Source organism: Panthera uncia, assembly GCF_023721935.1.
Source record: "Panthera uncia isolate 11264 chromosome B3 unlocalized genomic scaffold, Puncia_PCG_1.0 HiC_scaffold_1, whole genome shotgun sequence".
In the NCBI taxonomy this organism is placed as follows: Eukaryota; Metazoa; Chordata; class Mammalia; order Carnivora; family Felidae; genus Panthera; species Panthera uncia.
In genome coordinates this window covers 100,066,862-100,092,319 of record NW_026057582.1, presented here as the reverse complement: position 1 = coordinate 100,092,319, position 25,458 = coordinate 100,066,862, and the positions used below count along the sequence as shown (strand labels likewise).

Below are 25,458 nucleotides of genomic sequence, written 5' to 3'. Positions count from 1 at the left end.
TGTTATTGCATACTTAATAGGCTACAGTATAGTGTAAACATAACTTTCATATGCACTGGGAAACCCCAAAATTCATTTGATTTTCTTTGTTGTGATGTTCTCTTTATTGTGATAGTCTGAAACTAAACCCACAGTATCTCCAAGGTATGTCTGTAAATAATTTGGGGAGTGTCAGCATAGAGTGTGGATGTGTGGACTCTGGAGTAATAGTACCTAAATATGTGACCTAGTTATCTGGATGACTGTGAGTGTATTATCTGCATGACTTTGAGGAACTTGCTTTCTTCTGCCTTGATTTCCCTATCTGTAAAAAGGGGGTGGTAATAATTGTACCTACTACATAGAGTTGTGAGGAATAAAGAATACTTGCTCTTAGAAAAGTGCCTTGCACAGAGTAAGAGCTCAGTACATTTTCGCTATTGTTGCTCACACTTCTAGGCCTTATTGCTCACCTGTATCTTTGCATAGGCCAGTGCTTATGACTTAGGCATTATGGGTTTTGAGTGCTGTAGGCACTTTCACCTTATGAGCCTCTTCTTCCATTAAAAATTTTCAATTTTAGAGGTGCTTGGGTGGCTCAGTTGGTTAAGCGTCCGACTTTGGCTCAGGTCATGATCTCACAGTACGTGAATTTGAGCCCCACATCGGGCTCTGTGCTGACAGCTCAGAGCCTGGAGCCTGCTGTGGATTTTGTGTCTCCCTCTCTCTCTGACCCTCCCCCCTCTCAAAAATAAATGAACATTAAAATTTTTTTAATTTTATATTTTATGATTGCATTGGTATAAAGATGAGTATAAGTAGATGAGATTCACTATTCTGTGTTCATTATTGCTGTATTTATTTTTCCTCTTATTTAAAGATAAATTAGAGCTAAAGCATTTCTGTGGTCCTCTCAAAGTATCTTGGACCCTGGACCTCATGCCCACCGTGACTGGCTTAGACAGGTTGGAGCCTGTTGACTAAGTCGGCTGTTGGTGTACTTCTTTCCCTTGCTGGAATACTGTTTTTTCAAGCGTATCTTCTTGAGCATTATTCCCTCTCCTCTAGAGCATCTCCTCTTTATCATTTGAAACTCCACCAAAGTTTCCTTCTCAGTCCATCCTGTGGATACTGTAGTATTATAATTGTCTGTTTACCAGTCTGTTTCCCAGGATAGACTGTGTAAGTTCTTTAAGCTCAAGAAACAGCTCTGTCTTCCCATTGCTAAACACATTATATAGTTAGTTAATTACTTAATGAGGTTGGGTAAAGTGTGTCATGGTGTATAAGAAGCAGCATGGATTGAAGACTCAGGTAGTCTTACAAGATGTATTCAGGAAATAGGGAGAAGTTTAAAGATAGTCTTTATATTGCTATTTCCAGCTGGCACCTAAACACTGGTGGATTCCAAAACACAGAAAGAAAATATGTTGAGCATCAAGTAGCAAGAGCTTTATAAGACAGTTGCCTGAGCACTGGGAACTCCCCACTGATTAACATTAACAGGAGCTCCATTCATATATCACACAGAGAACAGATCCCTAAAAGCTGATCTGCTGCCTCATTAGAACCCAATCAAATGCTTTCACTGTTGAGTAATAGGTTTGGCTGGGCTGGCTCCAGGGGCAGAACTAATTTCAGATGTTGTTGGCAAGGCTGGTACAGAGAGGAGCCCCGGCAAGACTATGCTATAGTTGAACCACCAGGCAAAAACGTCTACAAGAAGATCATCCAATCTGATGACATATTCTCCTACAGCATCTTTCTCACAAGGCAGAAACGTGCTTTCATTTCGCAGCATTTCCCAGTCTCACCAGCCACTGACCGTTGCATTGGTGTGTTAAGTTAAGGTGCATACAAAGCACCTTGGAGTCTCGTTGAACATGCAGGCCCTGGGCTCACTCCCAAAGTTTCTGAGTCAGTGGAACTGGGACTAAGCCTGGAATTCACGGGTTTAACAAGTAGCCCAGGTAAATAATGTTGCAGATGGATTAGATCAGACTTTAAGAACATGGACCCTGCCAGATAGATAAGTTTTAAACAAGTAAGAATCCTTCTATGTTCTGGCCCCTGTGCTCTATGTTGATAGCTTCTTAGCTCTTGTTTCTTGGATGCCTGGCTCATAGAATAACCCTTAAGCATAGAAGGAAGTCAGAGATATTCTCTCTGTGTCCCAAACCATCTCCCTTGCAGATCCTGAAGCTCCCATTTGTCATGATCTTCTGGCTTTAGGAGTTGGCATGTGGGCATCTGCATGATAGAGTCATGTGTCCTTTTTTCCACCTCAGAACTGAGTCTTGTGAAACCAGCTTGCTGGAACTCTGCACTAGGGTTCCATTTACTATTAAGGGCTCTAATGAGGAGGGACAGGCAATTATTATTATTTATTTCACTAATTAGCCAGATAATCACTCATTTTGAAACTGTTCAGGGTTGGGAATCTGTTCATTTTGTGCCCTTTGTGTAACGCGGATTCATTTTATTTTTCCTCTTTCCTTGAGAAAAACGGCTGCTTTGTTAAATGAGGGGCAAAGGTAGGGGGTAAGAAGGGGGGGTTAAAAAAAGAGGGAGATCATTTCTGAGCTGGGAAGATAATGCAACAAGGAGCCAGAGTCCATAAAAACATCACCTTTCAGTCTCTGAAGACATAATGCTTGATGATAACCATAAAACATGTTAGTGCAAAATAAATTGCTGTTCTATTCAGATCCTTAAACGTACTACTGTGGATGTCACTGGAGATATGCAACTCTTTTTTCTGATCCCGAGGTGTATTTTATCATAATTTGTGGGGTGGGTGACAGCCTTGTACACATGATTGCCTTTTCCTGCTCAGTTAGCTTGTCAAGGTCAGAGTCCTTTGGCCTTTTATGAATGTAGGACTATTAAGAAATGAGCAGGATAACTGAACAGCATGGAGAGGAAACTTTATTTTTCTCTAGTAATCAGTACATTACATTTGTATGATGTTTGCTTATAATAAGCTATCATTCTGCTCTCAGGTATTTTTAGGTGTGGGCGGAGGGGAGGATGTTTTGAGGCTCTGCATCTTATTTTTATTGTGAGATGGAAAGAACTTCTAGGAGGTTGAGATTCATCTTCAGTGTCACAAAATACAGTGTTAAAGAGCACTTCTATTTTCAGATAGATTTTATTTTTCTTAAGATAGATGATTACAGTGGGAAGTTGGTGCTTTTCTAGGTTGGTGCTCTATAGGGTGGAGATGCTGGATGACTCTTCGTAGACCAAGTGTCCTTGGTTACACCAGCCTGGTAGATCTGGCTGAGAGTCTGCTTTGTTTTTGTTTTTGTTTTTGTTTTTGCTTTTGTTTCTTTATGACTTCCATTTTGAGAATTCAAACCAGTTGTGAGGGTAACAGAAGTTGTAGCCAGGGATCCCATTCCAAGGAACGTGAAATGGTGGTCATTTCTCATAGAAATGGAAACCCTTGGTAAGTACTAGGGTGGGAAAAGTGACTCTAGCAAAAGATAGAGGAGGCTTCACCTCCCTAAAGGATGGCTTTGATAGCACCCATAACTTACCAATACACTCTTGGCCTTTGCATACTCCTCAGTAGGTTAAAGATTTCAATATAGGGAACTTCTAGCCTGAATGACTCTTTCCCCGTAGTGAGCTCCTTCGTTGTCAGTACACTGGAAATTGTACAGAATTCTTCATAAAAAGCAGTCATAATGTCATAAACAAGACCTTGTGCAGGAAGTTTAAGGAATTATTGTTCCCAGGTCTTCAACTGCTCCTACTAAATCTTCACAAACTCTGTTGGATAGAAGGTTTTTTGGCCTGGTATTGTGGAAGTATCAGGGTCAATTCTGGTAAAAGGAGCCACAGAAAAAGTGTCTTATCTCTCTTCTACCCACCACAACAATGATAAAATATTTACTGAAAAGACTAAAAAGAGCTTTAAGAAGCCCTTTATAGCATTGAGTATATAGATTCTAGCATGTTAATTTACTGGAATTGATCTTTATATGGAAGAAAGTAAAGTAAGTGAAAGAAATGTTTACACTACTTAAGAGTGAGATGCAATTACTGAATCCAAGAACCACTTTAATATGGTGCTGGCATTTTGAAAATGAATTTGATTATTTTAAATAATTCTGTTCTATTCTTGAAAGCACTTTCAAGAGCTCTAGGGGAAGAAAATATGAAGGTACTGAAAAACTAGTCAAACTGCCTTTTTAAAGGTTTTAAATAAACTGGACTTCTCCTGAAGGTCATCTTACCAAGTTACATACACTGCATGATGACTAAGAAATAGAAATAGTGGACAAATGCCAGAGTTCAAGTTGTATATTTGCCACCAAAAGGAACAGAATTTTATATCAATCACTTAATATGGCAAAGGATAGAAATTAAAAGCTAAGAAAGAAAAATGGCTAACATAGAAAGCAAAGATGGGGTTGGGTGAGGTAAGCTGGGAGCTTTCCTCCCACTGTAAGGTCCTACATCTAGTACAACATGCAGGTGGCTATGGGAGCATTACCTTGTAGTGTTGTTGCAGTTGGGTAAAGGCAGTAGCAACAGCTGGGAGAGTGTTTACTTCCCTTAAGAATGGGCTTCTAGGGGGGTGCCTGGGTGGCTTAGTCAGTTGAGCATCTATTTTCAGCTCAGGTCATGATCTCGCGGTTTATGAGTTTGACTTCCACGTCGGGCTCTGTGTTGACAGTTCAAAGCCTGGAGCCTGCTTCAAATTCTCTGTCTCCCTCTCTGCCCCTCTCCAGCTCATGCTTGCTCGCTCACTCGCTCTCTCTCCGTCCCCAAAATAAATAAAAACATATAAAAAATTAAAAAATAACAATAGGCTTCTAGCATGGCACTTTCTCAGACCTTGGGAAACCTACAGGTGGCTGTCAATGTAAACTTGGTAAGCAGCGGTTGCAGTTGGGCTGTCGATGAGAGCCAGAGGTCTATGTGAGGCCAGTGTTTCCAGATAAACTGGCTTATGAAAATCAAAATGTGTTTTCCTGTTCAGATCAGTAATGGTCTTCCTGTGACATGTCAAGCGCTCAGCTTCCATCAGGGATTTGTACTTGGTATTTTGTCCTCTTAGAAGGTTCTTCCCCCAGATATCCTTGTGGCTTGCTCCTTAACTTCATTTAAGGTTTCTGCTCAACTGTCATTCATCAGGCCTGCCTTCTTTCTTCAGTCACCCAGTAACAGCTTCCTGTCACTCTCTAATCCCACTTCCCTTATTTTTCTTCTATCACGCTTATCATCATCTGACACCAGATGATGAAACGTATTGTTTCCCCCAGTGGAAGGTAAGTTTATTGAGGGTAGGGTCTGTGTGATATGGAACCTCCCCAACAAGCTGAGAATTGTTCATTGCTGTATGCTCAGTGCCTCAAACAGTGCCTGCCATGTCATAGGAACCCAGTGAGTTTTTGTTGAATGAATGAGTGAACAGTAACAATAATAGCTTTCTTATGCATTTTCCACCCTCCACACCAAGTTCCCCACACACTTTTGTGCAGGCCATGACACTGTACTCTAAGCTAGTTCACCATTATTTGGCACCCCATTTTACAGACAAGAAAACACTTCCAGTGGCCCTACATGCAAGAGTCTTCTCTAAGGAATATAGTGCTGCCCCAAAGCTATTAGCACTCTGCACCTTGATTCTAATAAAGAGTTTGCTATGACACACATTAACTTAAAAGGAAAATGAAACTGAGAAAATATCAACATTACAGAAAATATAGTAGGAAAGCGGAATATGACTTAGAAGGATTTTAATTTTGACAGGCTTTCTGGAAGGAACCTATTGCTAGGGTTATTTTTTATATTTTTATAAAATGAGTGGGTTGGGGATACAGGATGCCCAGTTAAATTTGACTTTCAGATAAGCAATAAATGATTTTTTTAGCATGAGCATGTTCTGTATATTATATGGGACATATGCTAAAAAATTAGACGCTGTTTTTCTGAAATTCAAATTTAATTGGGCATTCTATATCTGGCAACTCCAACTTTGCTATACTTTTGGTTTCCATTTCTAACAAGATACATCAGGAAAATAATAATAAAAATAATAATAAAACTACAAAGTAAAAAAATAATAGTAATAAAACCATTACAGTTACTGCTTCTGTTCCCCAGGAACTGTGTGCACTTTGCATACATCATCTCCAGTCCTCACAAAAACTCTGCCTAATAGATATTATTTCCCACTGTACAGATAAGGAAACTGAAGCTCAGAGAGGATAAGTAATCTGCCTAAAGTTATACAGCCAGAAAGCCCATATTCCTTTCATAACACTCATCATCATCTGGTGTAAATATATTTTAATTTTTTTGTTTGTCTCCTCCACCAGAAACTAAGTTCTATGAGGATGGGGTCTATTCCCCCAAAGAATGTCCTGGTGTCCAGTTCTATTTACTAGTTTTTCCATTTCCTGCAACCCTGCCTGTTCTTAGAGGCACTAGGTTAGAGCCATTCCTAGCTGAACCACAGAAGGAGCTGCCAGGGATCCGAACTCTCATCTTTGCCTCTTTAGTTCTCACATCCCAAAAAGTGACTAAGTGACCTGGGCCAAGTCTAGTCAATTTCCTGTGGGATCATTGAGACACAGGACTTCCTTGTTAATACTTTTTTTTTTTTTTTTTTTTTTTTTTTGCTTCACTTGAAAATAACTAAGGATAAACAGAAAAAACAACAGTGTGTGCTCTTTCTGTTTCAGAGTCACATGCATTTTATTCTAAATGACAATATTTAACAACAAAATTGCTTCATTTCAACCTCACTGCATTCCTTCAAGTGGGAGTACTATAATTTAAAAATAATAAATGCAACAGAGTGAATATATTGCTTTCATTAATCCCCAATACTGCTTATTTTCAGCACTTTTAAATTATTTGGGTGTGCTGAATAGATTTAGTTGAAGTGGAAAAAAATCATTCAAATTTCAGACCATTTGCAATTATCAATTTATCTGCTGTTTTCCAGCCAAGTAACTGAACTTCAGAGTCGCATTTAGTTTGAATGATTTCCTCCCCACCCCCTGCCTAGGATGAAACAGTGAATTAGTCAAGTAAAAATGTCTGTGGAATTGAAGATGCTATAAACAAGGGCATCATATACTCTGAATTATCAGCCGGCACAGGTGATGTTGATTGCATGTCATGGTGTCCCAAGGACATCCAGAGTGACAGTGGAAACTTTCTGTCTCTGTGCCCAAAATGAAGTGAAGAATTAAGGGAATAATCTGAACATTTCACTTCTAACCTGCCCTTTGCTTGATTCTCAAATATTTAAAGCGAAATATGAAATTTTTAAGGTCTGTAAGTATCAGAACTTAAGCACTTAATAGATAAAATACAGGATGCACCATTAAATTTGAATTTCAGGTAAACAATGAATGCTTTTTTAGTGTAAGTATGTCCCAAATATTGTGTCCTGTATTTTTATCTGCTACATCTGGCAACCCTTTTGAGGATCAAACTCCTGTATCTTACTAATTTGCCTGGTGTTGTTTTTTTAAAATTTTGGCATGGCATGACTAATGGTAGTGGTTGGAATTTATTGAGTGATTACTATGTGCCAAGCATTATCCTACATGCCTTACATTTATTATAATCATCCAGTCCTCGCAACAATTCTGTCATTTAGGTGTGTCATTATCCCATTTTGCAAATACAAGAAAATGAGGCTTAGGTGAAGACACTTGCCTAAGATCCCCTTAAGTGTGTAGTGGTGAAGTGTGGTAGCTGGAGTCAGTACAAAGACCTCTGTGATTTCGCTACACCATTATGCTTTCTAATTAAATGAAAACAAATGACCAGTTGCAGATAACATCATGTGTCTCTCTAGCTTTTCTTTAAGGATACAAATACAGTCCTAAATTCATATGGACATATTCAAGGTTGAGTCTTGCAGTGTATATATTAAGGCATACATGCAGAACTCATCTTACTGGCAAATGGACTGGCCCATCCCCTTATTATGAAAAGGAACCTTACATGGCAAAATATAAATTGAAGGTATGAAACGCAATGGCAGTAATTGGCCAGAACTTCAGATGAGTGAAAGCAGCTTCCAACAATTAGTTGTCTTGAACTCAGTAAAATTCCTGTTATTTCACCTAATTTTAAACTCATTATAGATTGCCCTGAGGTATTTAAATTCAATTTGGGGTTTTTTGAATTGTGGATTTGCTTAAATGTTGACTTCATCTCCTAATTGGTTAATGAGCAAGTGCATTTGCGAATGGGCCAGGTTCCACACTGAGGGTCTCGTCATAGCATTTCTTCTTAAATATCCATCGCATATGATTATTGAAAAGATGATGAAAAAACATTTTGAAAAAATTCAAAAGAAACAGCACCCACGACAGAGCACAATCATTTTCACTTTTGCCTATTCCTTTCCTGTTATTGATTTCTGAAGTGGCCAGAACTGATAGAGATTCCATGGTGCTTGTTAGAAATGAATTCATGGTTTCTGTCAAGAAGAAACTGCCTACATAGAAAAGGCAGATGAGGAAAGAAAATCCATCTTGCAATTCAAAGCCATTCTATTTTTGTTGTTGTTGTTTTCAGTTCCATAAACAGGACATGCAATAAGTGTTAAGCACTTTCTTCCTTTCTCCCCATAATTATTGCCTTTATTTTAGAGGGACTGGAGGTAAGAATTGATTTCTGGATTCTGAGATTAAGAGGTCCAAGTCCCTGCTGTAGAATTAACTGAAAGAGACTGACACTCCGGTGGGACTCCTCTGTCCTTCCAGGGCTCATTGATTGAGCACCCACCAGGTACGCGGCACTGGGTTAAATACTAGAGATGAACACACATAAACACTGAACTAGAATTTGCCATGTGGTGACAGAAGTCTGAATTATTGTGAACCGATAGCAGCGTTGTGCTGATGGACTAACATGACTGATGTGACAAGATCATAGGATCATGATTCTTCCGGGAGAGGCTGCCTCCACCTAGGAGTGTTAGCACGTGCCGGGAAGGACCATGGATCCCTGGGTCACCGCATTTGCCCTCTACAACTTCCCAGTACTCCCTGACATGAGAAGACTGGTAAAAACATCTGAAGGAAGCAATGATTTGCCAGAAAAGTAAAGGAATTCAACGGCAACCCCAATAGAACAGCCTTGTTATGTAATGCACATTGCTCCACTGTAGGATGGATGCAGGGGCCACGAGGAGCTAGCTACACTGGCAAAAAGTGAAATGATTTACATTTGGAAGCCACAGCTGGCATGAAAATAAACATTGAATCAGTTCCTTCCTCTAAGTCCATGTTCCATTAGAATAACTACGGTAGGTGACATTTTTCACATTTTAATTGGTGTTTTGCTGATTTTATCAGAATTTCTGCTGATCAAAGCAAATTAGCTATTTATTTATTTTGCAATGAAGCTAACTGTTCACTGCAAGTTTAATGTACTGTAATGAATTTTAAATATCCTCCTAGTCAGATTACAGAGTGTTTGAATCAAGATGTCCTTGTTACACTTAAATTATTAATTACTCAAATGGACAAAAGGCAACTTTCAGATATAATGTCACATCTTAAATGGATCTGCATTGGATAAAAATGTTGGGCCTACATTAAAAGATGTCAGAAGAATAAAAACGTTTCCCCCCGCAGTCTGCTTAACCCACTCATACCTGCTTGGTTTTCAGACATATGATAAATACTTTCATTATTAGTTTATTTTCAGTAGCTTACAGAACAATAAGTTTTTATGTTATTTACACTCCAGTGACTTTGGTTTAATTGGCTTCCTTTATGTTATTTATATAAATATAAATCATGCTGGGTTTTAAAGTATTAATGATGCATTTTATGTTATAATGCTGTTTTCATCTATACTAGTGCTCCATAAATTCATACCATCCATGGATAACAGCTAAAGATCCTTAAAATCCTTACAAAGTCTACTTCAAAAGTTGAAGCAAATGGACTTAAACCACAACAGAATTCAGGTTTGGGAGAGAAAGATCCACTAAATTACACTTCATTTGCATTTAAGTCAGCGAATTAATTTTTTCAAATATTTCTGGAGGGTAATTCTCAGGTCTGTATGCTTGGGAAGCTACATAGATTTGTTTGTTAAGGCACCAAAACAAAGCAAAGTAAAAAATCCATGTAAATAAAACTGAGTTTTATGTATTGCTTCTACCAGTTGAAGGAGCTCAGGTGAGCCTACTCCAAAAGTCCTCAGAGATGACATCTGTCAAGTAAAGAGGTTGGTTGAAAGGTCTTTTAGCTCTATTTAAATGTTTGCAGTTGTAGGTTTTTCAACCTCATTTGGTGGTTTTTCACTCATTTGGTGATATTTGGACATTTTCCCTCAAATTGGAAGATGATGTTATGAGTAAATGGAATTCTCTTTATATAGCTTACATTTTTTAATGAACTTTAAGATTTTATAGACATTTAGGCTTTTCCAAGTGATTCTACACCTCTTGCAGTGATGAAAGGCATATGAAAAAAAGAAAAAGAAAAAAAAATAAAGGATGCTTTTGAATAGACCAGTGATGATGTCATTTCAATTGTTGGTTAAAAATGATGTGCCCTACAGCATAGGAAACAACCAACAAAACTAAAAGGCACCCAACGGAATGGGAAAAGATATTTGCAAATGACATATTGGACAAAGGGTTAGTATCCAAAATCTATAAAGAGCTCACCAAACTCCACACCCGAAAAACAAATAATCCAGTGAAGAAATGGGCAGAAAACATGAATAGATACTTCTCTAAAGAAGACATCCAGATGGCCAACAGGCACATGAAAAGATGCTCAACGTCGCTCTTTATCAGGGAAATACAAATCAAAACCACACTCAGATATCACCTCACGCCAGTCAGAGTGGCCAAAATGAACAAATCAGGAGACTGTAGATGCTGGAGAGGATGTGGAGAAACGGGAACCCTCTTGCACTGTTGGTGGGAATGCAAATTGGTGCAGCCGCTCTGGAAAACAGTGTGGAGGTTCCTCAAAAAATTAAAAATAGACCTACCCTATGACCCAGCAATAGCACTGCTAGGAATTTACCCAAGGGATACAGGAGTACTGATGCACAGGGGCACTTGTACCCCAATGTTTACAGCAGCACTCTCAACAATAGCCAAATTATGGAAAGAGCCTAAATGTCCATCAACTGATAAATGGATAAAGAAATTGTGGTTTATATACACAATGGAGTACTACGTGGCAATGAGAAAGAACGAAATATGGCCCTTTGTAGCAAAATGGATGGAACTGGAGAGTGTGATGCTAAGTGAAATAAGCCATACAGAGAAAGACAGATACCATATGTTTTCACTCTTATGTGGATCCTGAGAAACTTAACAGAAACCCATGGGGGAGGGGAAGGAAAAAAAAAAAAGAGGTTAGAGTGGGAGAGAGTCAAAGCATAAGAGACTGTTAAAAACTGAGAACAAACTGAGGATTGATGGGGGGTGGGAGGGAGGGGAGGGTGGGTGATGGGTATTGAGGAGGGCACCTTTTGGGATGAGCACTGGGTGTTGTATGGAAACCAATTTGACAATAAACTTCATATATTGAAAAAAAAAATGATGTGCCCTAGAGTTAAGGGTGGGGAACAAATAAACCAGTGTGGCAATTTAAACAAAACAACAATAACTGTGTAAGGTGTTTAGAGTAGTAATTTGACTTTGGTCTTAGGGAAAGTTAGGTGCCGTTCTGGAGCATAGATGTGAGCTTTGTGGTGACAAAGATTGTAGAGAATAATGAAATGCTTCTTGAGCACTTGTTTTTAAAAAGTCACTCAAATATCACTGAAAGACAGGTTTTCTTATTGAGAGGCATGTGAGATGAGCTGGTTCATTTGTCCCTGTCCCTATCTTAGTGTGTTCAGTTTTCAAAGTGACCAAAGAGTTCCAGGGCAAGATGATTTTGTCCTACACGGTGGGTCTATTGAAAGAAGTCTTGGAATCAGAGAGATCTTTCTAGTTGGAAAGCTTTGGTAAAGTTACTTAGACTCTCAGCTTTGCTTTTATTATTTATAAAATAGGGGGAGTCACTATACTTGCTTCATGGGGTTGTTTGGAGGGATGAATGAAAGTATGTGGAGCCTTCGCACAGTACTTGTTCCTAATAGTTTCTCAATAAATCATTATTTTTGTAATGTGTCTCTCTATATGAAGTTTGGAAGGATGTCAACAAGTAGGTCATGTTGCTAACTATGGCGTATTTCCAACTCAGATGGAAACCACTGGGGGAATAACAAACATTTATTTGGTGGGAATGATGGTACTAAAGAAGAAAGAGATGTCTGGTATCTAAAGAAGTATTACAGAAGACACTAGAAAAATACCTAGACTGTGACAGCTGTTCTCAGTATGAATTCAGTGCTCTCTAAAAAGTGGGCAGGATGATCTGTTGGTGGAAAGGCACAGAAAGAGACAGTTTATTGGATTTACACTGCACCTGATGAGGGGAAAATCACAATCAAGTTGGTGAGTATGATATGGGTTCCTACCTTGCCTTAAATAGCTTTTTCAGTTTACAAAGGACTTACACATTTTCTCATCTTGTCTTCACACCAACCCAGTGATGCAAATGGTTCAGATATAATTTTCCCATTCACAGATGAAGTCATTGTGTCTTAGGAGGAGTTTGCCAAAGGCAGAACTTGAGCCAGATCTTCCTTGTTTAACTTCATGAAAATAGCTGACGTTATTAAATCAATCCATTTAATTCTTATAACCATCCTGTGAATAGGTATACTACTATTAACTTCATTTTACAGGTGAAGAAACTGAGGCACAGAAAGGTGAAGTAATTTGTGCAGTACATGTAGTTAGTACTGGGTGACCTAGAGTTTGAAGTCAGAAAGTCTGGCTCCAGAATTCACATTCTTTCACACTATACTACCTCTGATGAACCAAAATTGAGAATAATCTGTGATTCTCAAACTTTAGCAAATAGCAAATTACCTGAAAGGTTTGTTAAAACACAAAATGCTGGTACTCACCCTCAGAGTTTCTGATTCATCAGGACTGGAATGAAGCTTGAGAATTTGCATTTCTAACAAATTCCCAGATGATTCTGGTGCTGATGGTGTGAAAACCACACTTTGAGAACCATTGGTCTAGACTAGAGACACAGAATCTTGATGGTGCATACACACTGTACGCTTCAGAATCCTTTGGCCAATGAAAGAGTGTTGATAAATATTTGACTTGTGGGGAGGGGACTCTCTGTACCTGGGGCTCCAACATAGGGTCATTCTTCATGGCTTCTCCAGCATCTAAACCATCCCAAAGTAAAGTCACTTGTGCAAGGAAAATCACACAGATCCACTTCCAATTACTATATATGTGCAGTCAGTTAAGGTATTATGGGAAGTCTGGAAATTGATAAGAAAAGAGTAAATGGAAAGGAAAGTAGTAACGTCATCCCTTTGCCTTCATAACAGGAGTTGGGAACAGTTAAAGGAACATTAGATGCATTATGATGTCCAGAACTATGACTGGAATTGTTAGCAATATTACTATTTTAATGCCAAGGTAGAAGTTTGGTTATATCTGCTTAAAAATGCCTAATGCCAGTAAACTTGTTTACTCATTTACTGATGTATTATAGTGAAAATAACACAGTAATAAAGAATATGATAAAGACTTGGTGCTATTCTACTCTGCTATTTAATATTTAATGTAGTTATCCTCGTTTTATGCATTTATTAAACTTTATATAAAAACACACTAATGGCTATGATTGATTAATTTGTTCATTTGAAAAAAGAAGTTAAATAAAAAAGTGTTGTGCTGTGACTCTTCATTGAAATCTGGTGCTTTGCTACCCACCCACCTAGAGTCCAGGCAATCTCTGCGCACAGGTACCATCAGAATTACTTGCCACAGGGAGCCTTATATCCAGTCACTTGTCTTTGTCAGGTTCCATAACGCTCTGTGGAGGACATCTGTTCTGTGCCAGCTTGGCTGAGTATTCAAGGCACGGAAATTAACAGAAGAAATTAATACTTGGTAGGGAATAAAACTTTGAACCCAGGGCCATCTGTTGCTTATCGGGATCTCAGGAGGAAACACATTTATGGAGAATTTTCTGAAGGAGAGGACATTCATCCCCTCATCCAACAGGGTACTCTCCATTGCTGGGGTCGGCCAGACCACCAAAGAGTTTTATTTTGACCATTTCCCCACCCTATCAAGTTGCTTACACTGAATTGGCATTTATTTCAACTATTTACCGTTGGTTTTCATCAAGCAGTATTAAAAAGAAAAGGTTGTAAGATCTTGTGCTGATGTATTTCTTTGAGGTTGTTGAAATACATTGCTCATTATATTTCACATGTAAACTTTAAATCTTTTTTCTTATGAGCTATTTCAAACCTACAAAAAAAAAAAAAACAGACCCAAAGTATCACGAAAAGTTTACTTTTTGCCTTATCTGTCTCATTTTTGGAAAAGAAATAGAATGTTATAAATATAGTTTAACACTCTCCCCACCCAACCTTAGAAGTAACCACTATCCTAGAGTTTGTATGTGTTTTTTTTCCTTTCCCCATTTTGTATGCTGTTAGTACATGTTCAGATCCCTACAAACAATATATAGTAGTGTTTTAAAGATTTTCAAAGTTTCCATAAGTGACATATAACACATCTCCATTTGCACACAGTGGGCTTTTTATGAAGACATATGTGAGAAACTTTTATTATGGTAAGCTTCTGTTTTTTCTCACGGACACTATGGAATTTATGAATGGTGTATCCCTCTGTGCAGTGGTGGTTGGGAAATCTCAACTCGTAATTTGTTGTCCACTTTTATTTTTTCTGTTTACTTCATTTGAATACTTCCTTACATTATGTTTCCTCTGACTACATGTTTTTGTTTAATTTATTGAAGGTTTTTTCATTTATATTCTTGTAACAAGATCTTTTATTCCTTCTATTTTGAGCTCCACCCCTTCCTCTTCTATTCAGCACTTCCTCCAGTTACATTTAGCTGCCAACAGGCACCATTTGCCACTACCACGCCCCCCCCCCCCCCCCAATCCCCAGCCCTGAACCCATGACCACTGGCTGGATTTACTTACTATATGCTAAATATGACATTGTATTTAGCAAAATAGATTTCATTAGTCTAAAATCCAGATGTGTTACCTGTCAGTAGTCAAGGAAACAGGTACAAACGTGCAATGAATTTCCCATGTCAAAATACTTCCTGCCCGGAAGTGGACCCCTGTAGTTTAATCCTGAATCCAAAAGTAGTAGGAAGAGATTTAGGATTATAGGCTGATGAGCACACATTGCAATATGTTCATAATTTGGAGCCAAAATATACTGCAAAGGAGCAGATGCCGGAGGAAGGTATTAACAATTTAAGAATGAACCATTTCCAGTTAGTACAAGAATGTTAATTCCACTGCCAAAGAGAAGCATAGAAATGGCATGTGTTATGACTCTTAGAAACATGTTTTGTATAGTAGAATATTAAAATGTCAAAGTTTGGAGTTTTATCCTTTGAGCCTTTGCTCAATTTCCCTCCACCTTATAATTAAGCACAACTCTGGGACTTTTCCTAAAGGCAGTCATTCTTAAGTTTGTTTGTTTGTTTTTGAGAGAGCTAGAGCTGGGGAGGGGCAGGGAGAGAGGGAGAAAGAGAGGATCCCAAACAGGCTCTGCACTGTCAGCTTGGAGCCCAATGCAGGGCTTGAACTCACAGACCATGAGATCATGACCTGAGCCAAAACCAAGAGTCTGACCCTTAACCGACTGAGCCACCCAGGTGCCCCCTAAAGGCAGTCATTCTAAATGCACCTGAATTCATCTTAGGGTTATAATGGCCACCTCGAATGGTTGTGTTAACCTCAAATATAACCAGGTGATCCTACAACTTTAGACAGCAAACAAGAGTAGTTATTTATTAATTTTCGCATAAGAGAACATTTGCAAACAAATATTTGCTCAAATAGGGGTAAATGTTTCTATAAGACATACACAGAAATGAGTGCCTACAATGTGTTATTTAAAATAAATAATATAGGGGCGCCTGGGTGGCTCAGTCGGTTAAGTGGCTGACTTTGGCCCAGGTCATGATCTCACGGTCCGTGAGTTCGAGCCCCGTGTCGGGCTCTGTGCTGACAGCTCAGAGCCTGGAGCCTGTTTCGGATTCTGTGTCTCCCTCTCTCTGACCCTCCCCCATTCATGCTCTGTCTCTCTCTGTCTCAAAAATAAATAAACGTTGAAAAAAAAATTAAAAAAAAATAATAAATAAAATAAAATAATATAAATTTTAATATTGATATTCATCCAGGTGTTCAATTATGGTTACCTTTTTTTATGCTTACCATGTTATGGCTCTAGTATCTGCACAAATTATCATTCTGATAATGATATAGCTTTAGTAATACAATAGTTGTAGTGGTGTCATATATAACCTCATTCATCCTTCCATATGTGCATACACTTATTTACAAAAAGTTTACTGAGCTTTATTGTATTGTGGACACTGTTGGGTGCCAGAAATAGATGATGAAGATCTGTACCATGCTTTCAAGAAACTAACAAGTTCATGTGGATGATAGAGTTATAAACAAACTGTAGTAAACTGTGATAACTGATATAGTTGTTAAATATAAAAAGTGTTAGGGAAGAATTGATAAAGAACTAAATCCTGAATGAAAGCAACAAAGAAAGTAAGAAAAAAGGTTACATTTGAGTAAGAGTAGCTTAAGGAAACATTTCCTGACTCCCTAGGGCAGATTTGATCTTCCATCACCTCTCTCCCCAGAATAATATATACTTATCTTGATTATGTATTTATTATCATATTTTATTATAATTAGTGATTCCCATATCCTTCTACTCTTCTTCTACTGAGGAAGAATGTTTTATTCAACTTTGCATCCTTAGTATCTAGTACAGGGTAGAAGCTCAATAAAATGTACACAAGTCAGAAAGAAATCTCAAGAGAAACTTAAAAATATTTTGCACTAATAGAAAATGAAAAACATCAAAATTTGTGCAGCGTAGTGAAGGGCAATGATGAGAGAAAATTTTATAGTATTAAATGCATGTATTAGAAGAAAGATCTGAAATTAATCATCTCAACTTTCACCTTTGAAAACTAGAAAAAGAAGAGCAAATTAAATCCAAAGTAAGAAGAAAATAAATAATAAGAATTAGAAGGAATCAGTGAAATTGTAAACAGGAAATTAATAGAATTAATGAACCAAAAAGCTGGCTCTGTGAGACGACTAGTAAAAATAAGCCTCTAGCTAAGCTGGCTAAAAAAAAAAAAAAAAAGATGATGCAAATTACTAATATCAGAAATAGATGGGACAGATCCTATGGATATTAAAATGATAATAAGGGAATCCTGTGAACAACTCTGTGTTCACAAATTTGATAACCTAGATGAAATGAACAAATTCTTTGAAAGGCACAATTTGCCAAAGGTCATACAAGAAGAAATAGACAATCTGAAGAGGTCCATCTACAATGTCTTTTAGAAGATAGAACCAGAGGGAATCCTTCCTAACTTGTTCTATGAGGACAGCATTACCCTAACATCAACACCATAGAAAAACATTACAGTAAAAGAAAACTGCAGGCAAATATTTTTTATAAACTTGGATGCAAAAATTCTCAAAAAGTGTTAACAAGTCCAAAACTGTATGAAAATAACTTCATTCCATGATCAAGTGGAATTTATTCCAGGTAGTCAATGCTGGTTCAGTATTTGAAAATTGATTAATCAGGGCACCTGGGTGGCTCATTTGGTTGAGCATCTGATGTTTGGTTTCAGCTCCGGTCATGATCTCATAGTTCGTGTATTTGAGCCCTGCATCAATCTCTGTACTGACAGAATGGAGCCTGCTTGGGATTCCCTCTCTTCCTCTCTCTCTGCCCCTCCCCTACTTGCTTCCTATCTCTGTCTCAAAATAAATTTTAAAAAATTTGTAGAAAAATTATTATGAAAATCAATGTAGTCCATCACATCAGCAAGTTAAAAAAGAAAAATCACATGATCATATCAATAAATGCAGAAAAAGCATTTGACACTGTCCAACACTCATTCATGGTAAAAGCTCAGCCAACTAGAAATACAGGGGAACTTTCTCAACTTCATAAAGACTATCTACAAAACACCTGCAGCTGACATCATACTTAATGGTGAGAAACTCAAAACTTTCCCTCTAAGATCAGATACAAGATACAGATACCTCCCCTCACCATTCATTTTCAACATCACACTGGAAGTTCTAGGTAATATAGTAAGGCAAGGCAAGGATATAAAAGGTATACAGATTAAAAAGAAGTAGAATCATCTTTGTTCTCAGATGACCTGATTGTCTATGGAGAAAAACCAAAAGAATTGACAGAAAAACTGGAATAAGCAATTACAGCAAGTTAGCAAGTTAGACAGTTAATATAAAAAAGTCAATAATTTTATTATATCCTAGCAGTGAACACATGGGATTTGAAATTGAAAACACAATACCATTTACATTACCACCCCCAAAATGAAATACCTAAGTATAAATCTAACAAAATATGTACAAGATCTATATGAGGAAAACTATAAAACTCTGATGAATGAAATGAAAAAGACAAAGTAAATGGAGACATATTCCATCGTCATAGATAGGAAGATTCGATATTGTCAAGTTGTCAGTTTTTCCCAACTCAATCAATAGGTTTAATGCAATCCCAATCAAAATACCAGCAAGTTATGTTGTAGATACTGACAGTCTGATTCTAAAGTTTACATAGAGAGGCAAAAGGCCCAGAACAGCCAACACAATGTTAAAGGAGAACAGTAAAGTTGGAAGACTGATACTCTTGACTTCAAGACTTACTATAAATCTACAGTAACCAAGACAAGATGGTACTGATGAAAGAACAAATAGATTAATGGAACAAAACAGAGTCCAGAGATAGACCCCTGTAAACATAGTTAACTGATCTTTGACAAAGGAGCAAAGGCAATAAAATGGAGCAAAGATAGTTTCTTCAATAAATGGTGGTAGATCAGCTGTATGTCCACATGCAAAAAAACAAATATGAATCTAGACACAGACCTTATGCACTTTACAAAAATTGACTCAAACTAGATTGTAGATCTAGATGATGCTAGGTCTAGATCTATCCTAGAAGATAATATAGGAAAAAACCTAGATGACTTTGGGTATGATAGTGACTTTTTATATGTTATACTGAAAGCGCAACCCATGCAAAAAAAATTGATAAGGCAAACTTCATTAAAATTAAAAATTTCTGCTCTGTGAATCAAAGTGTCAAGAGAATTAAAACAGAGGCCTCAAACTGGAAGAATACATTTGCAAAAGACATATTTGATAAAGGACTGTTACCTGGAATAACAACAGTGAGCAAGTAACTTGATTAAAAACCAGGCCACGGACCTTAACAGACACCTCACCAAAGAGGATATACAGATGGCAAATAAGTATATGAAAAGATACTCCATATCATATGTCGTCAGAGAAATAATAGAATAATGTAACTAAAAATGTTACTAGAACCTCAGATTTTTGATAGAAAAGAAATAAAACGTCAAAGAAGTTACATATCTTTTTTCCCAGTTTGAGATATAATTGAGAAATAATTGACAGATAACAATGTATTAGTTTAAGGTATACAAAATGATTATATATATATTTATCACAATAAGGTTAATTAGCATCCATCACCTCACATAGTTACAATTTTTTTCGTATGTTGAGAACTTTTAAGATCTCTCTTAGCGTCTTTCAAATATACAATACAGTATTTTTAACTATAGTCACAATGCTGTGTATTACATCTACAGGACTTATTTATCTTGTAAGTGGAAATTTTTACCTTATGACCACTCTTACCCCTTTTCCACCCCACACTTCTGGCAACCACCATGTTGTTCTCTGTACATATGAGTTCAGGTTTTTTAGATTTCACATACAAGACAGCGCTTGTTTTCTCTGACTTATTTAATTTAGTAAAAGACCCTCAAAGTCCATCCTATTGTTTAAAAATAGCACTATATTCTTCTTCTTTATGGTTGGATAATATTCCACTGTATATACATACCACATTTCCTTTATCCATTCATCTGTCAATGGACATTTAGGTTGCTTCCATGTCTTAGCTATTGTAAATAATGCTGTAGTGAGGAAGGGGATGCATATATCTCTTTGAGACATTGATTTCCTTTCCTTTGGATATATATGCAGAAGCAGAATTGTTGGGTCATTTGGTAGTTCTGTTTTAACTTGTTTGGTAGTTCTTTTTTTTAAGTGTTTTTCATTTGTGGCTGCACCGATATACATTCCCATCAGTAGTGCAGAAGTCTTCCCTTTTTTCCATGTCGTTGCCAACACTTGTTAATTTCTTGTCTTTTTGATGATAGCCATACATAAAATCTTGTATCATTACATTTGAAATATCAGTATAGACTCATTATTTTGTTTTCTTTTTTAAAAATCAAATTTTCCTAGCTTTGTTTAGTGAAAAAGTATGAAAAAGCTATGAAGCCCAATCACAACATCTTGTTCTCAAATTGTGGCTTTTAAATACCATATAAGGAATCAGGACTCCTTGGAGGAATGATTGATTCCAGGTGTGGGATAAGAAATTTATAACATGTCTCTCGAACATCTTGTGCCTGAATACAAGGGTGTAATCAAAGACTAATGGGTCATGTCAAAGGGAACAGGAACAAACATGAAGACGTTTCCTTGGCTAAGGATGGGAAGATTTTGACATCAAAAATAGTGCTCCCTATTGAATGGAAAACATTGATTACATAGATTCCATAATGATACCCAACCAAAAAAAAAAAAAAAAAAAAAAAGAAAACCAACAAAAACAACTCAGTAGGCATTACTGAAAGTTATTAGGACAATAGCTTCTTACTCTATAAGATGTCAATCATAAGGAAAGATTAAACATTTATCTTGTCTTTTATGTATGAACAGTGTATTAGGGTAATCAAATAGTCTTAGGGGATGAGTAAAGGGTTTTTGTTATAGAAAAACTCCACATAATGAAAGTATAAGAAATAATAGAAACTCACCATTTTTAACCTCTAATGAGTAATAGATTTGGGTAATAATCATCAATGGATAAAACCATTGGGTGAAATTTGTTGGAAACTTCACAGTGAAAGAAGCAGATGATCATGTCCCAACCCCACTGATCAATCTTAGCATCAGTCTGTGTATGCCTCTTGATATGATATAATTATGAAGTACAGGTTATGACTATAAAGTATTCTTGCCAAAGAATTTAACCTGAATCTAATAAAACCTTTAAAGTTAACTTCCAAATGGAGGGAACATGGGGGATGAATTGAACAATCAGTTGACACTACAGGGAAGTAGACAAATCCCAAATGTTGAATCTTCTGTAGGACAAATGCACTTGGTTTCTTCACAAGTCAGTTACCTGAAAATAATAATAATAAAGGGGAAGCCAGAGAGACAATTCTACACTGAGACTTTAGATAACTAAATATAATGTGTGGACCTTGTTTAGATCCCATAAAACCAAAAGCAAAAACATTTTTTTTAATATTTATTTTATCTTTTGAGAGCAAGAAAGAGACAGAGTATGAGCTGAGGAGGGGCAGAGAGAGGGAGACATAGAATCTGAAACAGGCTCCAGGCTCTGAGTTGTTAACACAGAGCTGATGTGGGGCTCAAACCCATAAATTGTGAGATCATGACCTAAGCTGAAGTTGGATGCTTAACTGACTGAGCCACCCAGGTGCTCCCAAAAACGTATTTTAAAACTAGAGAAATCTGAACATGCTTGAGTCTTCGGTAATATCATGAAAATTTTACATTTACTCATGTGTATAAAAATGGTAATATGGCTATGTAAGAGAATGCCGTATTTTCTGGAGATGCGTACTCAAGTATGTAGAGCTGAAATGACATGAGGTCTGGGATTTGTTTCAAAATAATTTACCAAGAGCAAGGGAGAGAGGGAGAGAATGGAGGAAGGAGGAAGGAAAGGAGGAGGAGGAGCAATAATCACAACAGAGATGATGAAAACAGAGTGAGTAAAAAGGGAGAATTAATCATAGCTATAATAAAATAAAATTACTCTAAACTGAAGAAAGTCTCAAGTGCTCACATCTTCAGGAATCCACATATGTAGATTCAAAAAGGTGTACTTTTTTCAAGTAATTAACAAACTTGAGTATGAATATATGTATTATTTTTTTAGCCAACAAATAGAATCTCTGTTCTTTTCAAATAACTCCTAAACTTTTACTATATTTTGCTATAATTGGCAGTTGGTCTCAAAGAATATATTGACTTTAGTGGTAGTGTTCTGGAAGTTTGATTTTTAAATTTATCTTAAATTGTATTTTGATACATTCTTTCTTTCTCCCTCTCTCTCTCTCCCTCCCTCCCTCCCTCCCTCCCTTTTTCCCTCTTTGTCTTTGTGGGAGCTCCAGTTCAACAACATGCTTATTCTGCTGGCACTGGGCAAAGTGTGGTGATAGTAGAGTTAAAACAAATCCACTCATCAAAATTGAGGGTGTCTTAACTGTGTCTTCTTTCTCCTCCCCAAATATACTTGGCTGTTTCTTACGATTCCTGTTCTAGAATAACTTTACATCCAGTTTATCAAGGTGTATAAACTATCCACTGCCATTTGTTTGGGAAACATTGATTTTTGTAAAGATAATTATTGAGATAATTGATAGGCTTAATACATTGTATTTTCTCATTTAAGAATAAGGTATATATCTCTACTATTCTGGTCTTTTGTAACTGTCAGTACATTTTATAGATTTTTTTTTTCATATTGTCCTTGCGTACTTCTATTACTGTGAATGGGCTTTTTAAAAATTAGGTTTTGATTAGTTATTAGTAATATATGAAAAAGCTCTTGATTTTCATATATTGCTCTTGTATCTGACCATCTGGGAAATTTGTTATAATTCTTTATTTTTATCCATTTATATTTGTTATAGTTGTTTAAAAACTCATCAGAATGAATTTAAATCTTTGTCAATAGGGGAATGATTAAATTAATCAGGATAAATCTAGTTTATGGAACGTTATGCAACTCTTTAGAAATTATATGTATAGAAAAATGTATATGTATAGAAAAATGTATATGTGTAGAAATTGTATGTGTTTAATATATGGTGAGAGAAAAAGAGAACCATCTCCAACATAAAGTGAAAGAAGGAAGTAAGCAAAAATATTGCATAATAATAATATAGTATGTTCCAAGTATGTAAAACTACTACATGTGGATATATGCATGTACAGTGTAAATTTGAATAAGGTCTGGAAAAATGCATTCTCATGTTAATAGTAATTACCTTTGGGTAGAGGAGTAAAACAGGTTTTTCACTTCACTATAATATTTTTGTATTAGTTGAATTTTTTTCTAAAGCATGAATTTATACAATGCTTTTGTAATTAAAAATTAAAAGAAAAATGTAAAAGTAAGATGCTGGGAAATAGACAAGTTGATAAAGATTGACATGGAGGAAGCTCCAGGGAGAGTAGATATAAGTCCATAGAAAACTCTCATGGGTCATTAATTTCTACAATATCTTTAAAGTCAGTTCCATTTGGCTTTGGAAAATCTGTGGCTCTACACAACCTGTCAAGAAGTATTACCAGCATCTACTGGAGCAGAAAATGAAGATAAAATGTAACACAACTGTCCAATGAAATCAGTGGAGACATCCCTCCCTGATGTTTATCTACCTCATGTGATTTCTCCCATGCAAGGGCCATGGACTAGTGAAAGACCTAAATAAATTAGCTGGCTAAATGAATTGGATAATTTTCCTTCTAGCCTTTTCTCATTGCCAGCTGGAAACCAGATGAGACCAGCCTTTATTTCCTAGGTCTTCCTAGTGTCTAGAGTTTCTCTATGGGAAACTTTTCCAACCTGAATTTAGAAATGGGAGCCTTCTTGGTCTACCTCTACCAGGTAGGTTGAAGCATCCTTGTTTACCTTGAAGTGAGGCTCATTTTTGGCTTGCATTTGAGATTTTATAAAAGACCCTTGCTTACTTCATATCACTGTAAAAACTTATGCCGTGCTCCTAGCAGTGCATTAGAGTTAGATCTTAAGTTGTAACATAAGCAAGTTTTGGCAGCTGTATGACCTGGACTTTTATTTTTGTAACACATTAAGTGGAGATCACTGGTAGAAGTCGATCACCTAACATGGTGTCTAGCAATGTTTCTCAAACTTTAATGTAGGAATCACCTTGGGATGCTGATTCAGTAGGCCTGGGGTAGACCCTTGAACCTGCATTTCTAAGAATCTCCCAAGTTATGTGGATGTGACTTGTCCAGGCACCAAACTTAAAGTAGTAAGAGAGTATAGCGCGTACTTGTTATTCAATAAATATTTGTTGAATGAGTCCTCTTCTGTCCTCACACCTAGAAATGTGAAATTTCCTATAGAGACACACCCTCTTTTTTTTTTCTTTTTAATGTTTATTTATTTATTTTGAGAGAGAGGCAGAGTGCAACCCAGGAGAGGAAGAGAGAGAGGTAGAGAGAGAGTCCCAAGCAGGCTCACAAACTGTGAGATCATGATTTGAGCCAAAATCAAGAGTTTCATGCTTAACTGACTGAGCCACCCAGGCGCCCCAAGACACACTCTGTACTCTGTTAGATGGTGAGGAATTTTTACTTTCTTGAAAGCTAACTCTATCAAGCTGTTGTGATTTACATACTTTAGTCTGGTGTAATTAACAGTCTGCCCAGCATGCCCCATTGGGGCTGTAGGTCAACATAATAGGCAAGGCTAAGAAGGAAACTTAACGCCCTTTCTGTACGATCACGTTACCCCAGAGCCACAGCCACTCTCCTCTGTGGTAGTGAGTTGCTCGCGCAATAAATTGGTTCACAAACTGTTTAACAAACCAAAAAATAAAAATCAAGATGCATGAGAACTCCCAACACAGAGAGGTACCTTAAACTGAACAAAAGTTAAAAGTTAACCTGACTCACTGCAGACACTCAGGACTCCAAGATGCCATCAGTCATACCAGTGAAGCAGAAGCAGCTCATGGTTGTCAAACTAGGAGAGCTGCCAAGCTGGATACTGAGGTGGGATATCACTCCTAAATGCATTGCTGGAGTGTTTCAAAAAGGTTACTACCTGTGTTAAAACAGTTACGTCAATGTGAAAAAAGAGAGCGTCGTGGGGATTTCTATGGTGCTGGCAGTTCACATGCTTTTCAACTACTGCCTTTCTTACAAGGAGCTGAAACGTGAGCGGCTGTGCAGGTACCACTGAAGAGGGCCCAGTGTGAAGGACACACTCTGCATTCCTCACCATGACCTTTGCCTGACACCCTTGAATCCTTTTATATTGTCATTGAGAATTAACACCCAATAAAAGATGATAAAGGTACATAGAAAAAAAAATTAACCAGACTAGTGTCTTGAGACATGTACTGCATGGTTTTTCTCCCTTTCCCCAGAGAAAGTGTTTGCCTGTTGAGCTACAGCAAA

At 37.1% G+C, this 25,458-nt stretch overlaps 1 pseudogene; it reads left to right on the top strand.

The window, feature by feature from the left end:
- The first annotated feature begins 24,861 nt into the window (after positions 1-24,861).
- Positions 24,862-25,240, top strand: LOC125909028 (ATP synthase subunit f, mitochondrial-like; annotated as a pseudogene).
- Positions 25,241-25,458: the final 218 nt, after the last annotated feature.